Raw genomic sequence first — 22,900 nt, forward strand, 5'->3', positions numbered from 1 at the left:
TTTCTCTCTACAGGCCTTATCAGGCAGTAATTGAAAGGTCCTCTTTTGCCTGTAAACTGTTGACCCTATAGAATTCATCTTGCAGTTCATTTGGAAGCGTGAAAAACAATTTTTCAAGCCCGTCAGGAGGCTCAAAGAAGAAAGAAAGAAAACTATTTTGTGGTTAATTGTTTAAGAGGATGCATTCAAGTTATTGTTTATGTTTTCTTACTTGTGTCATCTCGTTGTAAATATACTCTTACCAAAGACCACAAAACACACATAAACATGTGCATGGACACAAATACACCCTCATAAACCTATTATAATTTATTAAATCTAATTTAGCAGCGTGCAGCTCTAAGACACAACATGAAGAATGTAGTTATTAGAGGAGGCACCTGCAGACTGAGCATGGCCTTTTATTTTCTTCCCTTGACAAAGAGGAAGACAACATTTCCACAGAGGCATGTATGAGTGGTGAAGTGTAGCTTAATGGGATGGTTTTATTCATCAAGCGAGGTATGTGCACTCGTCCACTGCGAAGCTGCCTTGAGGGACAGTGAGTGATTCCGACCACTCAGCCTCATTATGGAATCATATTAATATTTAAGGGGTTGGAATTGAGGAATAAAGAGGGTAATTGATAGCATCAAAATGGAAGTGTTTGAACCCTGCTGCAATATGTTGTAAAAATGTTGCTACACCAGTCCGTTTTTTAAGTAATAAAATTGTTGAGTACAAATCTAACCCTTGAATCTAGCTTTGATACCATACACTGTCACAGACAAGCACAAAAGACACAAATGACACAGATGAGTCATTGCATGAGCAGCAGTGGTGTTTTTTTCCCTTGCTGCTGCTAAAGAGCCATAGGTCAGCTTTTTCTGAAGAAAGAATAGGGGAGAAAAACAACACGGACCTGTTTGTTTCCATTTCCTGTTTATTTTAAGGGTTATCTAGATTAAGTACTCAGAAAAGGACAGTAACCTTTAGGATCTTCTGTGTGTGTGTGTGTGTGTGTGTTTGTTAATCAGCTGATTAGACTGTATGGAAGGAAAGTGACATGTAAGCATAAATGAGTCTGCAGGCAAGTAGACTGTGAATGATAATGATCCTCAGGAGTTCTACTTAGCATAACATAAGGGACTGCTGCTTGTGCTTATGGCATTTTTCAGAATGTAGTCAGTGGACTTTGTTACAGAGTAGCACTAATTAGGCTTTACCACGTTTAGCCAGCGGCTCTACAAAAACCACCATTGTGGCTCGTTCTGGATCTTGTGCATGATTTAGCCTGAGCGTTGCATCAGCCAGTTCTGGGGATAAATGCTAACTTCTACTGTTACTTGTTTCGAGAGGAGCATATGGAGATACATCCGTGCAGGTGCAAGCAGTCTGTTATTTGATTGTTACCTAGAGATTGATAATCATACAACAAAGGTATCAGGATGATGTTCAATCTAGATGCTTTTAAGATAGGGCAAATAAAAACAACAACAGACAGATTGCTAACAGATGCTAGCGCACCTGTAGCTCTTTATCGACTTCATCTTCTGTTTTAGGGGGAAGAAAGGTATTAGAGGCAACAGGCCTTAGGTTAAAAAAGTAGACAATAATATTGGTGTTGAAGCAAAAACAAAGTTTCCTTTTTATCATTAAGAAGGTGTACATACTAAACACATCACACTGTGTAGGAGCCATATTATGTTGTTTATGGTCTCACTTATTGACTATTGTGTTAGGCGCTAATATTTTAGGTGGTGGGCGTTTTTATGACTGTTTGAGCAGAAGTGATATATTTGTTGCCTCACCTGTGCACCTGGGTTCTTTGGGCTTTGACGGAGAGGGGGTGAAGCTGGGAGCAAACACTTTTGTTGATTGCACCACGCGCCGCGCATAACGCAGCAAGCAGTATTAAGCAATTATTTCTACTCACCAGTTAACAATTACATAAGGTAACAGCCGTGCTAAGTGTATTGTACGTATGGAAGAAGAAGAAAAATAAAATCATTGCAATACGATCATGAGCACATGTGTGCACATGTGTGCATCTCTCAGTGTTTAGTCCCTCGCGGCAGCACTCTTTGGACTGCTTACAGCCGCAACATTAGTCAACAAAAGTGTTCGCTCCCAGCTTCACCCCCTCTCCGTCAAAGCCCAAAGAACCAGGTGCACAGGTGAAGCAAACAAATATATCACCACTTCCGCTCAAACCGTCATAAAAACGCCCACCACCTACAGTATCGGCGCATGATACAGTAATCAATAAATGAGACCATAAACAATATAATGTGGCTCCTACACACTGTATTAGGCTAGCATGAAAGGACTTAAAAGAATAGTTAATATTTTTAAGAAGTTATAAGAGGCAGCAAGTAACCATGCATCATTTTAAATAATTTGTTAAATCACTTAAATCCCTTTTTAATCTCACTATATCATAGCATTGTGTGCCTCTGTGTAGGCTGTAGCCTTAGTAAATGATTGCTTTTCTAGCAATTGATAAGTAGCACTTAAGGACTAATTTGGCAAGCCTTTCCTTTTTAGGCTTTGTCAAAGCAAGTGATGCTAATAAGACCTCATTGTTAAAAGGTCCACACAAGACCAATTTTTATTTTTGCACATTAAGTACTAAAACAAACACAAAATTACACCATGTGATGCTTGATCAGATCTTTTCTTTGTGTTGCTAATAGAAACCGTGGGAGTCATAAAGAACATAGTAGCTATACAAAGACTGTGCTGAATGAAGGGTGTGTGATTAAGCAGCAGGGCTTTAGAATACTAAGATGTGGTGTCTATTGCCTGAGAAAAAAACAATAATGCACTGACTGCAGCCAGTGAATTTTTCTTGTGGAGTGCCTGTGTTGGTATAAATAGATAGCCAATTTGTAAAATCGTCCGCCTGAACATAAGCATCTTGGGCCACTCTAATTGGTCAATTTCCCGCCTGTATTGAGTGCCTAGATTGATTTATTGCCTTTTTTAAAAGGCCGTGGGGACCCACAGAACAGCTGTGCCAGCCGTCCATGCCGGAACTGTTATGAAAACAAGGGGCTGAGTGCTGAGAGTTGGACAGCAGCAAACGGCGAGTAGAATGGAGCAGAGCGGCATGGCAGACAGCTGGCAAACACACCGTCTGCTGTCTGGCACCGCTGGAGATGCAGGATTTGTTTCAGTGTACACTGTTGAGTGGAGAAGCTCAGCCCTGGTGGAGATCTTTCTTTCTCACACAATCAGAAGTTTGCTCGATTTCCGCAATGACTGAACAATGTGATTGGAGCCATAGATTAGACATTTTCCATGTCATGATATCCCCACATCCACTTGACATGAACATGGGTCAGAGAGAGAGAGAGAGAGAGAGAGAGCAGATTTGAGTGTTCTGTCTCTTGGGGCTTGAGTGATCGCTCCCCAACCTGAGCATATCTCGGCTGAATCTGGCTGTTTGCAAGCAAACAGTGATTTACTCTCCTGCCTCGTATCTTTCTGAAACAGTCCATCACACTTGAGATTTAGAATAATATATCAATATACTCACGCACATGTGACCTGTCAGAGCCTTGCCGTTTGTTTTACAAGTTCCTATCAGAGTGTTTCTCCGTGTTTTAAAGATGTGTAAGGTGATGTGGAATGATCGTCATTCTCACACAAGTAGCGTTAGAGGCAGAAAGCAGTGCACAAAGCTGTTTAGGGAAGCATGTTTTTGCAAGAAGCCTCTCTTAGGTGTAACCCTTCAATTTGACTTCTAACCCCTGTGGGTAAAAACAAAAGTTTTCCCTCAGAATGAAGGATGTTTGAAAGACTGTGTAAGTGTAATGTACATCTGCTCTGTGTTAATCAAAAAAATGGTTCCTTAAATACAAGCACATGTCTGTATTTCCTCTCGCCACAACACGTTTTTTCCATCAGGTCTTTTTTCCACACTTTTTTGCTACATTAATGAAAACTGTTTCTCAGCAGATACCAGACATCCCTTGCTATTTCCATGTGTCGGTTTTCATTTCAAAAAGTAACAATTAGAATTGCTACAATTCTGTGGTTAGAAAAAACTGTAGCATTCGCTGTAACATAGGAGGTAATCCACTCCATGTTAACGCATCTACTGTAAGCACCTCATCAAGTCATTGACTCTGGTTCTCTTGCGAAATGTGAGAGAGCAGCCAGCTAAGTGTCTCCTTTTTTTAACTGCAATTCTTAGAAATTCCTCTATTTAGCACTGGGGATTGGGAGCCTGAGTCTTCCACAGGCATTTGAATGCACATTCCGTGAGTCCTTCTCTAAAGGCAAAAAAAAAAAAGCAAGAGACCAAGTCAGAGAGAGTGTGTGTGTGTGTGCAAAAGAGTGTGTAAAAGAGAGAATGAAAGATAGAGAGAGAGACGGAGAGGGAGAGAGTAATCGCACAGTCTTCATCTAGTACTTAACTTTAGGAAATATGAGTCTGGTTGAAGATGAAAGGGGCTTAATCTCAAATGCCTCAAATGCCTCTCTCCTCTACTCTTTCTCTGTCTTTCTTTCTCACTGCCTGCTGCCCACTGGGACTGGCCCATTTCAGCACATTGGAGTGCATTATGTAATCCCTTCCAAGTCTCCACGCCCTGCAGTAATGGTGTAATTAGGGGAGGGGAGGCAGGAAGGCATCATGGCATCCCACCTGCCATCACATCTCAAAACATTCACCAAGTGATTTCTCCACCAGAGACACCTTTCAAGCTATCAGAAGTCCTCCACTTCTTTGATAAGCACTATCTGATTGATATCTTTTTAAGCTGTTAGCATTGTGCCTGCTGATGCATACGGAGATGCAGAGTTAACAGAGCTCGTCTGTTCATTGTCCCTCGTGCAGCCTGTGGCCCCAGTCTCCTATCCTTTTTCCTTTTCCTCCAGCAGTGTCTCTCTCTTTCTCTCCACCCCACCCAGTCCCTAGCCAGCCTGCCAGCCAGTGCGGGCGTGCTCAGTCTGTTAACACTTCCACAGCACTCAGAGTGTTTGAATGGAAACAGGAGGAAACCATACGTACTTGCCAGAACAAGCCTCAGAAACCAGAGGGTTAATGCAAGCTAGAGTATGATGTAACTTGGTCTGCTACACTTAAGCCCTTCACTAGCCAGATATTCAGTTCCTTTCCAGTTGTGTGGATAGTAAACATTTTGAAATTGTTAAGTTAGACTGTTTACACTGTGCAAGTTTACATTAGACATTGAGGGATTTCTGTTATTATATGAGGAGGCACGTATCTTCATTTGTATTTCAGCGGTCTAAACCACCAGGCTGCATACAGAGGAATTATTAGATGATTTATATTTTCAAATGTTTTATGTGAATGGCATGTTTTGAAGCGCCCTTGTTACTAAGCAGGGTGCTATGACCAAAAGTCAATGTTTGTTCTCATGCCTAGACCCTTGTCATCGTGAGAAATTTCGGGCAGATAAGACATTGTAAACTAAAGGTACAACAACTTCTTTGTTCATTGGTAAATGCCCTAAACGGCTGGTGTAAATTAGCCAACTTAGTGTCTAAAAACTGTAAGGGGTGAGTGTCCAGTGCATTTATTGAAAACATGTTTTTCTTTAAATAGCCAACGAGAAAACAAATCTAATCAGCAAAATGTTGTAATTGATTAGTTTGAAGAAGTTTTAATCAGTTGGCTGTTGTCGGGATACCCTTGGTGGCATTAAGAAGTGTGTTTTAAATATGTTTTACAAACACTGGTCAAGGGGGCAGAATACAACTGTGATCCAAACCTGATGTGTGAAAGGTGTATATTTTATCTCATCTTATTGCGCGGAAAATAGTTAATTTAATAGTCCAATTTACCACCATTTATTTTCTTTGTTCGGTTGGTTTATGTTCATTTTTTACACAAGAATGTTAAAAGCCAAATGCCCAAATATCTTACAACAACCTTTACACATTCTCACATCCTGTAAGCATCATTCAGGCTTATTGGGCCGCATGACAGAACACCCGAGTCTCATTTAACCTTGGTTCTTAATCACTAAACAGCCTAGCCTGACGCGGTCAGACTCAGATTCTAGTCAGAACTTCCCGACCTGTTCCCGAAAAGTTGTGGGCGGGGCTAAGTTTGGCTTGCATCCAAGATACAAACAACCTGTAACACTGTACAACTTAAACGCCTTTGTTGGAATACTGTATAATCACAGAGTAATTGTAACTCAATGTGGCTCGGGTATGTTGGTGCACACTGTAGTGAGCCCTCCAGGGCTCCTCATGTGAAGAGCTTATCAGTGAGGGACTAGGCCAACCCCCCTCCACCCCCCCAGGGTGGAAATCTGCCACTCTTAGGATGAGAGACTGTCCTTGGGTCAGGATTCACTCTGCTCCTGGCACAAACACATGCACACATGCGCACACAAACTGCACATTTTGCATACGGTTAACAGCGCTTCTTTCACTATTCTCACTATCCTGCAGGGCTAAGTATAAGTTCAGCAGAATTTGATAATGCCTTATTAAAAACTGTGGCTGAATAAATGAAGTGTGTTGTGTAGCCATTAGAGGATGGGAGCTATTATATTAAACGTTTTGATTTGTGAAGTGGGGTGTGGACTTGCTAATCCAGAGACAGTTGGGGATGCTGGAGGGAGGAATCAAGCCATGCATATAATATGAGAACATTAGGTTGATGTACACAGACGGGTGCTTCAGCACACATGAAATGGGGATGATGATCGATGAACTCCAGAAGGAAAAAATGATGGATATTGAATTAGCTAAATCACCCCTTAAACTTAAGTAGATCAGAGATCTAGTTGTGCTACAAATCACCAAATATCCACAGCAGATCATTTTTAGTTAACCCACAGTGTTATCTCTACAACTCTGATCCCCTTTTAAAAAGTCTTTGATGTTACAGGTGAAGGTTGAAAAGCTATATCTATTCATAGACAGATGCTACTGTATTATGGCTTGGCCAAAGCAGGCCAATGAGGATGGAGCATTTCTCCTCAGCATTTTCCAGCCCTGACTGCCAGACTCCGTCTGAGACTGATAAATCACCCTGCCCCAGCCCTTCTCCTGTGTTTTCTTTTCAAATGTAGAATCGATGGATTTTTCCTTCATTTCATTGACCTGTGCATAATGGTGCTCTCACTCCTCTACCATTGGGAAGGAGCCCAGCGCTGCAGACGTGCTTTCCCGGGCAAAGACAGGCGTCCTGGGCTTTGTGTTGCTTATTGTTCAGCCTGGAGAAATTAATGTGCTGTGAAATTAGCATTTTATCTGACTGCAGATACAGTAATGGAGGCAATTAGAGTGCAGGGGAGAAGCAGTGCTTGGGGTAGTGGAGAGGTAAGGGACAATCCTTGAGCTGCAGGAGACCAGCGGCAAGTTGCACAGCCGGCCTCACAGATAACACAATCACCTCCGTCTGGCAAGCAACACAGTCTGACTACAATGTCTGCTGGTTAATAAAGAACACATTTGTTGTATGAAATGACCCTGTATCAATTTGATTAGCCAACTGGGAAACCACACTGGAAGAAACTGACTGCAATTTAATAGCTTTTATTCGTATGTTAGCAAGAATTATGATCTTTTTATGCATTTGAGGCTTCAGCTTTGCTAATGATTTTGAAATGTTGGACTCTTTGGAGTTGCACAGGCGACAGAACGGATAGCTGAAATTATTGGAATTGGATGGCGGTGAGTCAATGAAGTCAAGGCACATTCTGAGCTTGGATCATTTCTCATCAGTTATTTTCAGACATGACATTGTGTATTTACAGCTGCAGGGGCGTATTGTCATCTCTCTTTATCACGTCTCCAGATTGAAATTGATCTCTCCGATTGTGAGCCACGGGCAAGGAGATGGACCTTATCAGATGCTAAGGGAGCCGCCAGTCACCTGAAGCCTCATATATTGTTTATTTTTCTTCAAAAGACTCTCTGATGTGATGCCGGAGGGTAAATGCTAACATAATTCTATGTTTAATTCCATATGCTGAGGGACAATCGTGGCACCAACCTGTGATCCTGTTTTGGTCTGCTGAGGTTGTACCTGTCTCTAAAGTATGCCCATACAGCATTATTAGACACTTGTACTGTTATTGCATTCCTGTGTTTTAATGTACTTCTGAAACTGTATATCCCCTTGGCTTCCCTAGCGAACATCCTGTCTGGTTCTGAGTCAAATATTGACATAGCTTATATTTACAACTGAAAACATTTCTTCAAAATTTGCCGTATAGAGAATAGATATAGTGTGATCCCTTTGGTCCACATGACCTCCTGAGTGGTTTGTTTGTTTAGCAAGAGGACAGTCAGACAGGTGCACCAAGACCTCTGGTGAAGAAATCCATTACATTGTTTTTCCAAAATATCTAGCAAAGGTAAACTGAAATTGTTGTTTTTTTAGCAAAGTTGAATTTCAAATCTGTATTAGATACACAAATAAATCCTAAATTGGATGTTGATTGTTTTCCACCTATGAGATATAAGAATGGTATTTTTCTTGCATTTCTCTTGCCATTATAAGTGTAATTTTGGCAGTATGAGCGCCCTTTCTTGTTAATACTAATTCTGTAATTTTCTGCAAACGTGGGTTCAGGCAAGTGTAATGGAAACTTTTTTTTTTTTTCAAATCTATTGGGGCGAAGCCAGCCACCCACCTCCAGTCCCCCCTCTGCTTTTCTGAGTAAAGACAGCATGACTTCTGCAGTTGGAGGATCACGCCCAATAAGAACATTATCCCAAAGAGTGCACTGGGCTGGCAAGAGTCTGAGATAATACCCCTTCCTCTTAAACTCCACCAGATCCAGCTCACAAAGTAGAGTCAGAGACAGGGAGAACTTACCAAATGATACCCCACAGCACCCATGAAACCAAATGTTCCCCCGCCACCATATGCTTTAGGGAGGAAAGTGAAGGGATAGCTGGATGACTGCATAATATCCTTATTCTCAAACATGAGGGTGTAGTCTGTGTGTCCATTAGTGTCAACACACCACTGTTAAATGGACCTGGGTTGTCTTTTCTTTTTAGCTGCACAGTGTTTCTCTGTCTGTGTAGACTGGGGTAGTTGGTCCACAGGGTATTATCCATTCTGATTGGGAGGCTGTGCTGCCTCTGAGGAGAGGGAGATAGATGAGGACATGCCACAGAGCTGAGGTATGTGTATGATTAGAGAAGCAGCTCTGATACCCGTCACCGGCAGCATGTTTACGTGCTAAATGATGCTGATCAAATGGATGAGTGCCAGCAGTGCAGCAGATGAATGAGAGGTCTTAAGCAGTCGTTTACAATATCTTGGGTGCGAGATTAGCCACATTACACAGTGATACTTACGAGCGACACCTTTGTCTGGGAGAGCTCATCTTGAAAATACCAATGGGATTCATGCAGTCCCTTGCTTTTCTTCTCTCACTCTCTCCTCTACAGCTTGTCATTGTGAGGCGAATTGAAAGGCTCTCTTCTCATTAAGGCTAGTTTTGAAGTGGGCAGTGTTATGCAACTGAGTTATCTGCCCAGCAGCCTCGGCTTACAGCAGGATGAACCCCTCTTCTCAGAGCCTGTGTCTTCTCTCACTGATCTCAAACCAGGTGTTGTGGCTTAGGCTGACATTCGGCGAGGGGGCCAAATTTGTCCCGAGTCCAGCGTAATCAGAAGGCCCCAGGTTGAACGCAGACTTGGCCCACAGCCTCACATCATGTTTGAATTAACAGCACAAGCTGAATGGCCTGTTTACAATCTCCACAGCAGGGGCAGAAAACCTCACTAAGTCTGTCATGATGGCTGTCAGATGTAAAACAGATGTGCTGAAATGGAGAAAATTATGTCACTTCGTTTTCCCCTCCTTCATGTGACCATGATGACTAAAGAGCCGTGATCAGGGTGATGTGATTATGCAGAGGGAGACTCAACCTGTGGGGACAGTTGTGCCGTCTCGTTTTTTTCTGCAATGCCTTCACGAGGCACATAGCAGGGCCACCGTTCCTTACGTGCATCACAATGCCCTCTTCAGGTGTATGTTGCTGCTATTCTTTTTCCTCATTAAATCTGAGCAAAAAATATGCACGGCATTTAGTCTTGATTAAAAACCCTCCAATGATTTACAGCGACAACAAAAATTTCAGAACTCCTGAAAGAAACCAATGCATATAATTACATGCAGCAAATTATCATGAAAGGCCACCAAACTAAAGAGTTACCATGTAAACATTGTTCCTCCTAAAAAGGAACAATAAAGTGGTCGGCCAGGCTGTGGCAGCATTAAAAATGTATACTGTCAAAAGTAAAGGAACAGCCTGCTTACTTTCCCTCAAATATTTATTCACTCTCATGGCCCTTGAAAGCTTCAACGTGGATTGCTTGAAGGGGTAAAATATAGATGTGTGTGTGTGTGTGTGAGAGAGTGAGAGTGTTTGTGAGTGAGAGATACCTGGTCACACCTTTCTATCACTCTTAGCTTCATTCTGTGATGCTGCATCTCACTGAGGGCCACTGAGTGCACTTTCTGCCAGTGCCCAGGGGCATCTGTCCCAATGGCTGTGATGTATACAGTCATATATCCATTAGGATGAGAAAGAAAATGACTCTAAAGACTCTTTGGCATTTTGTGTACAGGTCCAAAGCTATTCCTGCAACATCACCTTCTTTTATATCTGCCTCGTTTGACATGGAGCACTGGTACAAATTGTTTGTGTTTATGTTTGATGAGTGTGTCGCGCAGCATTGACTTGATTCATTTATTTGTGCATGTATGTCCTGCCTTCTTCTCCTTATGGATGAGAGAGCTCCCATTTGCTACAACATGCGCAATATTTCAATTATAGTTACAGTTTACCTCCTGCACTGAAAGGGGAGTTAGATTATGAGTGCATGGCGAGATGAGAAGGTTTCAAATGAATGTTTAGTGTATTGACTTGTGCATGTTTTTCTCTCATGAGCTCATGTTTCAACGACTGTCCCTGTGCGATCACTACAGACAGGCAGAAAATGAGCAGACTGTAAGACCAAAATGTGTGTATTTTATGTAGCGTACTCCGGTTTTAATTAAAGCATTGAAATGGACAATAAGAGCATTGTCAAGTTTTTTTGTGCATCTTTTGTCCCCTCTGTACATACTGACACGTTGAGATGTTTCATTTTCGACAATGAGTTTTTCCCTCTGTCTTTTGGATATTCTTAAATCTCTTATCTTATTAATCTTTAAAAAAAAAAAAAGGCTTTTTGCCGCAGGCTGCAGGAGAGGAATTTGTGTTTAGTGGATTCCTGTTCCCAGATGAGCAGAGCTAAATGAGTTTGGAGGCTTCCTGAATGCTCTATAATTGTGATGAGGCTCTGTTCCTCTGAACAATTAAAGATGCAGGAGCCCTGTCTCTATTGAGATCCATCCCAGATCCCTATCGTTGAGTCTACCCAGTGAATCACACAGACATTTTAGCCGCATGGTGGCTAACTATCTTTGTCCGCTGCCCGAACACTACTTTAAGAGAAAATCTCAAGGTCAGCATCATGCCCAAACACTATGATCAATTTATTATTCGTAGTCAAAGCATTAGTGTGTAAAACGGAGGACTTGCCAGTCTCCCCAGTGGTCCAACCCCCCTTTCCTCCTCTGCTCCCACTCTCACATAGCAGGCTTTATTTGTCCCCTCAGAACAAAGCGGAAAACAAAGCTGCATAGGCGTCTGGTCTGTGGAGCTGTGTGGCTATGCTAATGTCTTTAGGCTGGTTGGAGTCTTATTGAATGGGTGAGCAGAAGAGGTAAATAAGCGTGTCTGGATGAGAGGTGGGGGCCAGCGGGTGAAAGAGATGAAGTAATAGACTATTCTAAGGGTCAGTCCATGTGAATGCAAATATTTATATAAGTGTTTAAAATACCCTTCCCACATCCCGCCCACCTCATTTAAATAAGCAACTAAACTGTAAAACGATTCATCTCCTAAAGGCAAGTCTGAAAGAGGAAGCAAGAAGAGGCATTTGTGGGTGGAAAACAGAGCAAACAAATAGTGACGTAAATCTGACTCACTCGTCTTTTGCCTTCACAATGCAAAGATTAGAGAAGCGGGCTCTTTCGGGGATGCAGATTTCATCCCTTGCTTTTCTTAGACTTTCATCCTTACAGTGACGAGTCTGTGGAATTTCACACTGTCAGTGCCATTTTCACAAAGGGTCAACATGGCTAATCCTGCTAGCAATATTGATATCTTCATTCTTTTTCTTAACCTCTAAAGATATATGTGAGCTTTTAGTTAAAGATGTGATAAAACAGCAAACCCAATGTTTTATGGACAGGTGCATAATGAACTTTCAACTAACAGTCTCCAGTCTCCAGTAGTTATAAATGTTTGTGATCACACCAGGTCTTATTTCTTTGTATTTTTATCACAATAAATATATAGTAATCCTTTTTGGGAGTTAATATCAACAATCATTATTTCAACTAACAGATTTAATGCATCCACTTTATGAAGGCTGGGCCTTTCAACCTCATATTGAGCAATATGTGAGAGCTCTTGATATAAGTTTATGTTATCCTCGACAACGTTTATCTAATCAAAATTCTCATATCATCAAATCTTGTGATTTCTCCGTGTGATAGGCGCAACAAATGGATTCTCAAGTCAGTTTTAAACCGTGACCTGCGGAAATTTGTCACAGAACCAATCAGGTTTGTTTCAGTCATCTCCTCATCTGATAACGGTGGGGAATCCTGAGGTGCCGACACTTTAACATGCAGCTGTCTAGATCTGTGTCCTGCTCTAATTGAAATCAAGATGCGATAACATGTTCATTATAGGGGAAGTCTGAAGAGATGCACTCAAGCCAACATTCCTGCCAGGGCTTTGCCTTGATGTAGTATTGATGTGGCAGGCTTGACCACTTTTTTAAATCATAAATCAGTGTCTCCAGCAATGTAGTATTTTGTCTTACAACACACAGACATAGAAGAAGTTAAGTCAGTGTGCAAGTGTCTCCAGTCGCATTCGAAGCTGATTAGCCTATCATCATCTAGCAACAACATTGTTCCCAGTGTGCCGCTGTTTGGGATTAGAGCGGTTTGCTTTTTTTTTTTGATGACTTAATGAAAACGTTGTGCTGAGATATGGCCTTGTAAAGCACCATTAACAAGTGGATTGTTACAATAGATCGCGTCCATTGGCATCATCAGATCATCAGATTATGAAAGTTTATCTTAAACAGAAGGAATCATATTACAACTGACCTAATGTTAAACATGTCATAGTTTTTTTAATTTTACTGTGTTTAGACTTACCTTAGGGCTTTGCACTTATACTTTTATTTTAAATTTCTAAGTAATTTGCACATTGTTGCTGTCGGGCATAAACCTTGTACTGTATGTCCATAACAGGTTTTCAATAACCAATGGTTTGAAAGCATTTTATTGATAAGCTATAAGCTTAGATGCAACAAATGTAACATTGTCAAGAACAGTTTTGAATAATCCAATAGAAATTCTAATTTGCATGTTTCTGATGTCCACCTTTTCTGCTAATCCCATAGTTTTACTCATAACATTGTTTATAAATTGCATTAAGATTTCAAGTTGAAATTTTTTTACTAGCCTTTTTAGCCAATGCTATGACATTTACATGTATAATAATGTCTGAAAATGTATCATTCTTTTTTTATACATGTTTTAGCCTTCAGTGTGTTACACTTAACTACTACCTATCCTCCTAATAGTATGATGAAATGCTAATGACTGTAAAGGGAGTGATTGAACAGGCCTCAGGTACCCACATTAGGAAATAATGAGTGGGGTCATTTTACAAAACAAAACACTGCTGTGTTTTGACAACCAATCCAATCCAATCCACTTTATTTGTATAGCACATTTTACAAACACAAAGTTACCAAAGTGCTGCACAGAAAACTCAAACATACAAAACAATTAATGTAAAACATTGTAAAAACAAAATAAGACCATCTGGTTTAAAAAGATAAAAAAATAGATAAAAATAATAAATACTAAAATACAATAAAACAGTAAGAGCCATCAGAGGACCACACAACTCACATGGAGTTAAACTGGGTTAAACCAGGTTGTCACAGTAAGTATTGATTCCTGCATGCCTCATCATCAGATATAATTTCATAACACTTTGCTAGCAATTCAGTAATGGATTTTAGCTAAAAAAAGAAAAGAAAAAGAAAAATCACTGTGAAATGTGACTTTATTGAAAAGACTCCAATACAATTAAAACAAGAAGTATGAATGTCCGTGAAGTAGTCACAGTATAGTTTTAAGTAAGTTAGTAGTAAGTTAAGCAATATTTAATAATAGTAGTGTTGTTGTACTGCAGCACTGGAGAAGTATTTCGGAAAGAAAAGTGCAATAGGGAGCTGCATCATGAGTTCAGCTTGGTAAAGTCTTTTGGACTATCAGATGTCAAAAGGAATAACTTAATTTCCTCCATCTAGGCCCTTTAGTGGTCATCAGGGAGCATTACACATGGCGCTTTGAATCCCTCTGACTTTGGTGCAGCTGCAGCTTTGCTTGTCTGTCCACACCTTAAGTCAACTCTGTCGATCTCAGCGTGGCTCTGTAAATCGGCTTTGCATTTCGATGACAGTTCCGATGCCTTTCTTTCTTTTTGTACATGTATGTTGAGTTTACTCAATATATCTACATATCAGTCAGGTAGCATAGTGGTAATGAGGTTTGTCTGTGTGTCATAATATTTAGACCATATGTTACATAGAGCAGGATTTCTCCCAAACATCTCTAGAACCTGATCAATGTAAAAAAGCACTAAATAACAAATATTTACTACTTTATTTAAAGGATGCCCATCAGCTAATGCCATGGCAATCATCTTGACATACAAAACACCTGACATACAATACACATTACATAATGATGAAACACCTGACATACAATACACATTACATGACGATGACACACTTGACATAAAATACACATTACATGATGATAACACACCTAACATAAAGTACATAACACATTATGTAATGAAGACACACCTGACCTACAGTGCGCATTATATACGTCACACCTGACATACAATACATAACACATAACATGGTGAATACACACCTGACATACAATACATAACATTACATTATTTAACATTACATTACAACAACATTACATGATGATGACACAGCTGACTTACAATGCATAAGACATGATGACGACACACCTGATATACAATACATAACACATGATGACAACCCACTTGACATACAGTACATAACACATGATGACGGCACACCTGACATACAATTCATAACACATTACAGGATGATGACACAGCTGACATGCAATGCATAACACATGATGACAACACACCTGACATACAACACATAACACATGATGACGACACACCTGACATACAACGCATAACACATGATGACGACACACCTGACATACAATGCATAACACATGATGATGATACACCTAACATACAATGCATAACTTGACATGAAATTACATGGTGAACATTAATCGCATTAATACACATAAAATTGCATTCATATCCAAGTAAACTCTAAATAAAATAGCCAGCACAATGCTTAAACATACTTTTTTTTATCGTACATCAACAAGTATTTATTTAACCTGATTTACAGTATTACATTTCAAATGCATTATAACTTGTGTAATCATATTTCTGTTGTTCTGTGTCCAGCATATTAATCTTGTTGCTCTGTCGTTGTTAATAAAGTAAACACATTTTTTGCAGCATCCCTTTTTTGTTTCAAACCCTTTGTCATCTCAAAACACCATCACATGTGTCGTCTTGTCTCTGTGACAGTCATAGAAAACCCTTTTTACATTACTTGTCAAGTCGTTCACAGCTGGTGAGTGTGGAACTAGCTAAGATCATTTTCACTTGTTAATGTGTCGCAATGACAAGCTTGTTACTTTGTTTCCCATTATTATTCACTCCCCTATAGTGTGTGGTGAAAATGATGCTGATTAAGTTGGACAAATGCAGTACAATATGTTGACAGCAGCATCACTCTGTCATTGCACAGCACAAGTGAGGCCGTTCCCTGCTCACCTTCCCTGCTGAGTTTTCATCACACAGTGGAGACGACTTCTAAACACTGCCTTCTACCTGTTGGCATTTATAATACACAGTGTAATTTAATAATGGAAGGCGTTTAGGTCTAAACAAATATTTACCTAACCCCAAGTCTGATTTAAAAAGATACAGAGTGCACAACCTGTACAAAAGAGATCAAGCATGATGAAAGAAATGAAAATAAAAACGTTAAGGACCTTACTGGTGGTTTTTCATGTTTTAGTCTTTTTACTACAAATAACAGATACTTTACATACATGATTTTGCAACTGTGCTACCATTTCAGTCACACACTGGTTTCCATACATTTTCTTAGTATGAAAATAAATCAGTATAATAATAATGTAACATTGACCATTATACAGTAAATGCAGAACTGATGTATGCTGGTAATTGATTTTCCAACTGAATAGAATAGAAACAATTTTCTGTTGGTATCGGTAGAACTGTGTATCAAAAATCTATAACTCAACAAAATACATGTGAAAATGGTCAGCAAAAACGTAAATCAGCCTCTAGCTCACCCAGTATGAGCTTTCCCCCCATGTTGGCTGAGTCCTGCAACAGCCCGGGTTTGAATCTGACCTGCGGCCCTTTGCTGCGTGTCATCCCCCCAACTCTCTTCCCCTTTCATGTCTATCCACTGGCACTTTGATAAAGAGAAAAATAAAAAGTAAAGTGAAGTATACTTCATTTGTTGTTAAATTTCAAGTTTGCTAATGCTAACGGTTGTGTAACTTAATTAACCTTTTACAGTATATAAGTAATTGTTTATCTTTACTATAGTACAGATAAACAAAAGGACAATAATGTATCAAAGCATGTGTACTGTACTGTTTCTGCCATGCATGGTGGCGATTGGCATTGTCTGCTCACAGTGTAGCTATGGGGCTCTCATTGCCTGTAGCACTGCTATAATCCTTCATTTGAAGAGGATCTGTTCAGGGGACTGGAGACAAAGCATTCTGTAGAGGATATCAAGTGTCCGCCACTAAAGCCCAGCTCCCTAGGCTGCCCTCCAGGGGGGTTCCCTGTGAGCTGCAGAGAAATCAAGGTGAGGGCACAGCTCGGTATGTGGGATTTGAACCTGGCTTCTGTAAGGAGTCCCGGCATTGGTCAAGACTGGATGAGATCACAAGCTGCCACCAGTTGGTTGGTGTCTTACAAGGTCGATCCAGTGACTTCTGACGTGGTTTGTTGCATTTTTTCCCCCAGCAATGCTCCACTGACCTACTTCCTCTTAATCCCTCGATGTGACTTTAATTGACTAGAGGGAGGGCCAGGGAGGAGAGAGGGGTGTGTCTCTGTGTTCTGGGGGAAGGTGGGGGGGGGGGGGGGGGGGGGGGGGGGGGGGGGGGGGGGGGGGGGGCAGCGGGTGCTGTAAGGAGGAGGCATGGGGTTGTTGAGTGAAGATAGGGAACACAGGAGCAACTAAGAGAAAGGGAGATTTGAGAGCTTGAGTGATTTCCTGCTGTCACTGCTGTGTTCGGGCCAAACATTAATTTGATTCTGTTATGTAACTGTAATCATCATCCTCTCTAATCACATCAGTGGCTTTGTGAGACACCCAAAATAGAGAGATTGTGGGCTGGACAGGAGGCGGGGCCCACTGAAGGGTCTGTGTTGCTGAGGGCCAAAGAAAGTAAATGGACTGGGGCCCAGCAGCAAGTGTCTCAAAAAGACAGATGTTACAAATGAAAGGGGGCAACTAAGTTGACTACACAAACAGAAACAAAATAGGATGCTGTTTTACAGAAACATATTGAATGTATTTACATTTCATTCCATGTTTTCTTTCTTCAACCGAACAGATGGCATTAAGTTACAGTTTCTCAATCCTGACGATTGCATTACTTTAAGGAAGAGTTTAAGAAAATACACTTATTTGCTGTCTTGCCGAGAGTTAGTTATGAGAATCTATGTTGTCTATATAGTCTACTATATAGTCTATATATTAATATATATATATATATATATATCAGGCCAGTAGAAAATTAGCTTGGTGTAGCATAAATATTGGAAATGGCGGGGCAACACTGTAAAAACACTGAAGTGCAAAATGAGAAGTTGTTTCCCTCTGCTTTTAGTCTTAGTGTAAGTTACATTCATGGCATGTGATAATACATTGAATTGTTTCATTAGATTCTTTCCCCACAATGTCCGGTAATCTTGAGATTTACTGTAATAACAGTGGGGTTACCAATCTCAATAAACCTTTTTTCATGGCAGACATTTGACTTTTCGTAGCGAGAAACGCTGCCCTCATTAATGCTACTAATTGCTCCTGTACATTTCCTGCTATATTATGTCCAAATATCTGCAGAGATACGGTAAAGACCTGTTTGCATAGTGAATCTGTATGATATATAATAAATGTAATATTTATATATATTGAGGAATCTCTTAATCTCATTCTATTAGCTATTTCACATTTAGGTATTTGTACCCAGACCAGACTCGGGCACCTAAAACGTAAGAGGGCTGTTTCATTTTTCTTCAAACTAAATCCATCAGAATATTAAGGTTAAAATCACATACACTCTACACATAGCACATTCAAGTATTGATTGATTGGTATGATGATTACCTCAAATTGAGAACTGTATTAAAATATTCCTGCCTCCTTTAGTGCACACATTTGTATTTGCATCTGTCTGTCGGTAAAATTCAGTGCATGACAATCATTACAGTGAATAAGCTGCAGGAGAGATTCCCAGTCTTAAAAAGTATATTTCTGGAACACTGAAATGAAAAACACATTTCAGCAACCAACAACTACAAAGTGCACATTTTTGAATGCACAATTTGTTTAAATCATGTTTAGGGCCTTACCAAAGACATTTTATTATACTGCAATTGAGTAAAAATCAACAGGTTGTAAGCAAGATGTATCAAGTCAGACCCTGCTTCGCTGGAGAGAACAAGAAGCACTGAGCCATGACTTTGTATTATCAAAGAAATATGTCTTGGCCGGCATTAGATGGGCTCATGATAGACTGCTGTTTCTTCATTTTCCGGTGTGCACGGACGCCAACCAACATGACTGCTTTTGTCAGTTGAAAGTAGCGTGATGCACATTGTCTTTTAGCGGGCTGACCGTTATTCTTGGGTCCCAAGTTGTTCCAGATGGGTCAAAGGTTAACTGATTTGGTGAGGGTTGTCTCCGGGGTCTGATTGGGAAGCTGACGGCCCTGTGAGTGTCCTCTGTAAAGTGCAGTCCTGTGTCACATACTGACACACTCATGTTTGCCTTGAGTACCCTTGGGTCCTCTCTCTGCTGTGTCCTGAAAATAAAATAAAATAAAAAATCTGCTGTCTGCAAATAAAAACTCTCACCATGTCTAGTCCTTTGTTCTCAACCTGAGCTGGATGAATACAGTCATGGTGAAAATACAAGCGGGATGCAGCATCAACAGAGGTGTCTTGCTTCCTGTATCTATTGATTCTTTGTGATTGTAGCCTGTTTTTTTTGGTGTTTTTTTTATTTAGTCACCAAATCATGCCGGAACCCAGATGACAGCCTTCATCTAGGCTCAGGATACAGACGACCATGCTTTGTACCTTGTTAGTACACAGTTATATGACAAATGCACACGGTCCACATGGCTTTTGCTTTGCATCAGAACTGCCTGTTTGTGTGTCATGCGTTTGTTGTTGTAGAGGGGTAGGAGGCTTGCGGTGTGCCTTCTCCCCTCCAGCTGAAACCTGTCAGTCCCCCTGGGGAGCTGGGCCCAGGTTTACAGGACAGCTGAGGCAGCCCTGACAGCCCAGCTCATCTCGTTTGGAGCAAGGCATGCCGCTTTGCCGATTGCTACCTGGACAGGATTTGTTCCCTTCCTGCCACTTTACATCCACAAGCTCTACATTTAATTAGAATCACTTGTCATGTCTCGTATATCACCTGGGCCTCTTGGTGTCAGCTGTCAGCCAAAGAAATGCGATAGTTATTCATTGCTCTGCGGAAGTGTAACAGCAAGGTCACAGGACAGAATGCACCTTGAGCTAACTGTACTTAATGTTCATGTGTGGCTGCACAGCGTGTGTGGCATCTCACAGAACACGTTTCTCAAATAAAGCTCTTCTTTTGCATCCTCCACAAATGAGACTATTAGATGTATTTATTATTTTACGGAATAAGCCACATAGAAAATTGATGGAGTCCAGCTCAAGAGCAAAGCTAATACTAGTTGATGGGTGGGCACTGCAGGGTTGAGTGTACTTTTAGAGGCTATTAGTGGCCTTGGTGGGTATTGGCTCGTGGCGCGGCTTGTACTGTTTGCGATTCATTTCTGTAGAGCTGGATAAAGCACAAAAAGCACATAGGTATCCAGGCAACCATGTGGCTCAAGGGGCATGCAAGCTTTACTTACATGGGATCCTGCACCAAGATAATGCATACATGATAGATGTAATAACCTCTGACCTGCGTTCACATCTGTTCAGCACTTGCGTTTTCAACTACTCATCAGAGATCGCTGCTCGTTGGACACTCACATGCCTCTGTCTGGTGTCTATGCAGACAGCACCATGTACCATGTTTGTTTTTGCTTTGATAATGTTGTCCCTGTCACTTTAAATGGCAATGCTTCCCCCCCCCCCCCCCCCCCCCCCCCCCCCCCCCCCCCCCCCCCCCCCCCCCCCCCCCCCCCCCCCCCCCCCCCCAGTCCCTCTCTCGTTCTCTGTCTTCGTCTCTGTCTGTCTCACTCTATCCCCCTGCTTTAACAGCGTGGTTATATAACTCCCTTTTCTCTCTCAGACATCCCAGAGCTCTTGAAGTCAGCTGACAGCACCCAAATGTCTGCTGGTAAACACACTGCTTTCTGTCTTTTCTCTCCCCTGATTTTTATTCTTCCACTTCCTCTTCACCCCTCCTACTCCCTACTCCTCAGCGATTAGGGATTGATTCTCTCTTCTGTCCCTCTGCCTCCTCTTCCATTGGTTGGGCTCCATATCCCCAGGCCAGTTTCCACATATTAGCACCCGAGGCCAGGGGAGGCGGGCCGATACGCATTGCCTGCCATGGCCCGTGGATCGAGCAAGCCAGTGAAAAATGAGCTTTGGAGAGGCAATAAATTGCATCCAATTTGGAGATGAAGGCAGAAATAAATTTTTCTTTTCTGAAGTCTGAAGAAAGGGAAAAAAGACCCTAGATAATTTCTGTTCCATCTATTTTATGTGAACATGTCTTTGAAATATCTTTTTTGTGTTGTTTGAATTCATAAAATAATTATATGTGTGCACTTTAGATTGCCTTTTTATGTTTTAGCAGGTTATGAAAATAATCATTCTTGTCTTTGCTGGTGTGTTTTGCATCTCGCTTAAAATGCATTGGAGTCAGAGTGAAAAAAATACATTTATCAGACATGATGTGGCACACACACACACACACACACACACACACACACACACACACACACACACACATACACACACACACACACACACACTCACACACACAGACTCCCTCCCTCCCACTCTCTTCATTTCTCATCATTGCATTATCCAAAATGAACTGTCCAATAGGCTTAGGCTTTTTCAGCTCAGTGCTGCAGAACTCTGGGAGAATAAGAGTGTGTGTGTGTGAGAGGTAGTCTCGGAAATGATGAAAGGAAATGTCAAGTAATGACCACATCTACTTTCTACCTCTCCTGTTCCTCAAATGGTTTCAGAAGTCTCCAACACTCCTTCATGGCACCCTTTTAAATGGCTCCTGAAATAATGAAGAACTTAGCAAAAACACTTTGGTCTGTAAAGCTTGCATCAACAGTATAAGCCAATGGAGGGCCCAATACTCATTTTCCCTGTGGTGATGTGCAAGCCTCCTATTAGTCTCTGAAGCCCAAACTCCAGGCTGAGACGTTTCCTTTGTGTTCAGGTAGAGAGTGTGTTATGCCAGTGCTTTCCTGTGTATTACCCAGCCTGCCAAAAAACAGTGGAAGAGACATGAGGGGGATACACTCTGGAGAATTGCATCCCATTCTGTTTTTCTTCTCTCTTTTTTTCCTCCAAGAGATGTTTCTTCTCAGTTAAAAGGCTGTGTCTCAACACCATTTCAATGTGTTGACACCCCAACTGTGAGGTGTTGAAATTGGCACAAAAAAAACATTATCAGCGCAAGGTGTTGTGGTACCAGTGAACTCCAAAAGTTCAACATGAAAGGGGCGTTTTTGTGTATGTTAGAGTGTATTTACTGACAACATCGCCATGCTGTTACTCGTCACTTACTTTACCCTAGGAGATGAATAATGTGCAAATGGGCAAACATTCTTTGTTTGCTGTACACTCTGGCAGTATTTACTTTGGATCACATAGTCATGTTTTGTTTTGCAGCCAAATAAGCACAAATGGATTTACAGTGCAAAGCTTTAGATTGTTTGTTCTCCGTGTTAGATTGTATGATTTTCACACTCTCTGTATCTATGATCATTAATGGAATACGTGTTATGATTGAAATAGAAATATAAAGATATATAAAAAATTGCAATCGCAAACAGCTTTATCTCAAGTTAACGCAGCATGTATTTTAAGTTGCATTATGTCAACAGTTTTGCTGTCTCGGGGCTGATGCTGCAGTGTACCACATGCTTGTGCTGTTCATCTAAGCAGGCAGTTAGCTAAGCTCAGCTGATTAATAAATAACCATGCCAAGGTCTTGGATCAGTGCACCTCTAATGTGCTCAGACTCTCTGCCTTGTTCCTGTTGTGTCTATATTCCGCTTGGCTTCGTAAATGCAAAGGAGGGGTGGGGTCTTTCCACTGTCTATCAGCGTGTCGTATAGGGCGTCTCAGCATGTAGTCATCAAAGCCTGCTGTGGCAAGAGCTCCCCTCATACTGCCTTGTTTGTCTCTCCACATGGCCAAACGCAATTGGACGTGAACGCCCC

The 22,900-nt window shown here is 41.2% G+C and overlaps 1 protein-coding gene and 1 long non-coding RNA gene across 2 annotated transcripts in view; both read left to right on the plus strand.

Moving 5' to 3' along the window:
* roraa (RAR-related orphan receptor A, paralog a) overlaps positions 1-22,900 on the plus strand; it is a 179,515-nt gene that overhangs the window by 81,495 nt on the left and 75,120 nt on the right. The gene's annotated exons all lie outside the window — the stretch shown is intronic.
* LOC117948546 lies at positions 2,014-16,160 on the plus strand. Its single transcript, XR_004657480.1, has 3 exons — positions 2,014-2,219; positions 8,197-8,201; positions 16,149-16,160. It is a non-coding gene; the product is annotated as an uncharacterized LOC117948546 (long non-coding RNA).

Source organism: Etheostoma cragini, chromosome 8, assembly GCF_013103735.1.
Source record: "Etheostoma cragini isolate CJK2018 chromosome 8, CSU_Ecrag_1.0, whole genome shotgun sequence".
In the NCBI taxonomy this organism is placed as follows: Eukaryota; Metazoa; Chordata; class Actinopteri; order Perciformes; family Percidae; genus Etheostoma; species Etheostoma cragini.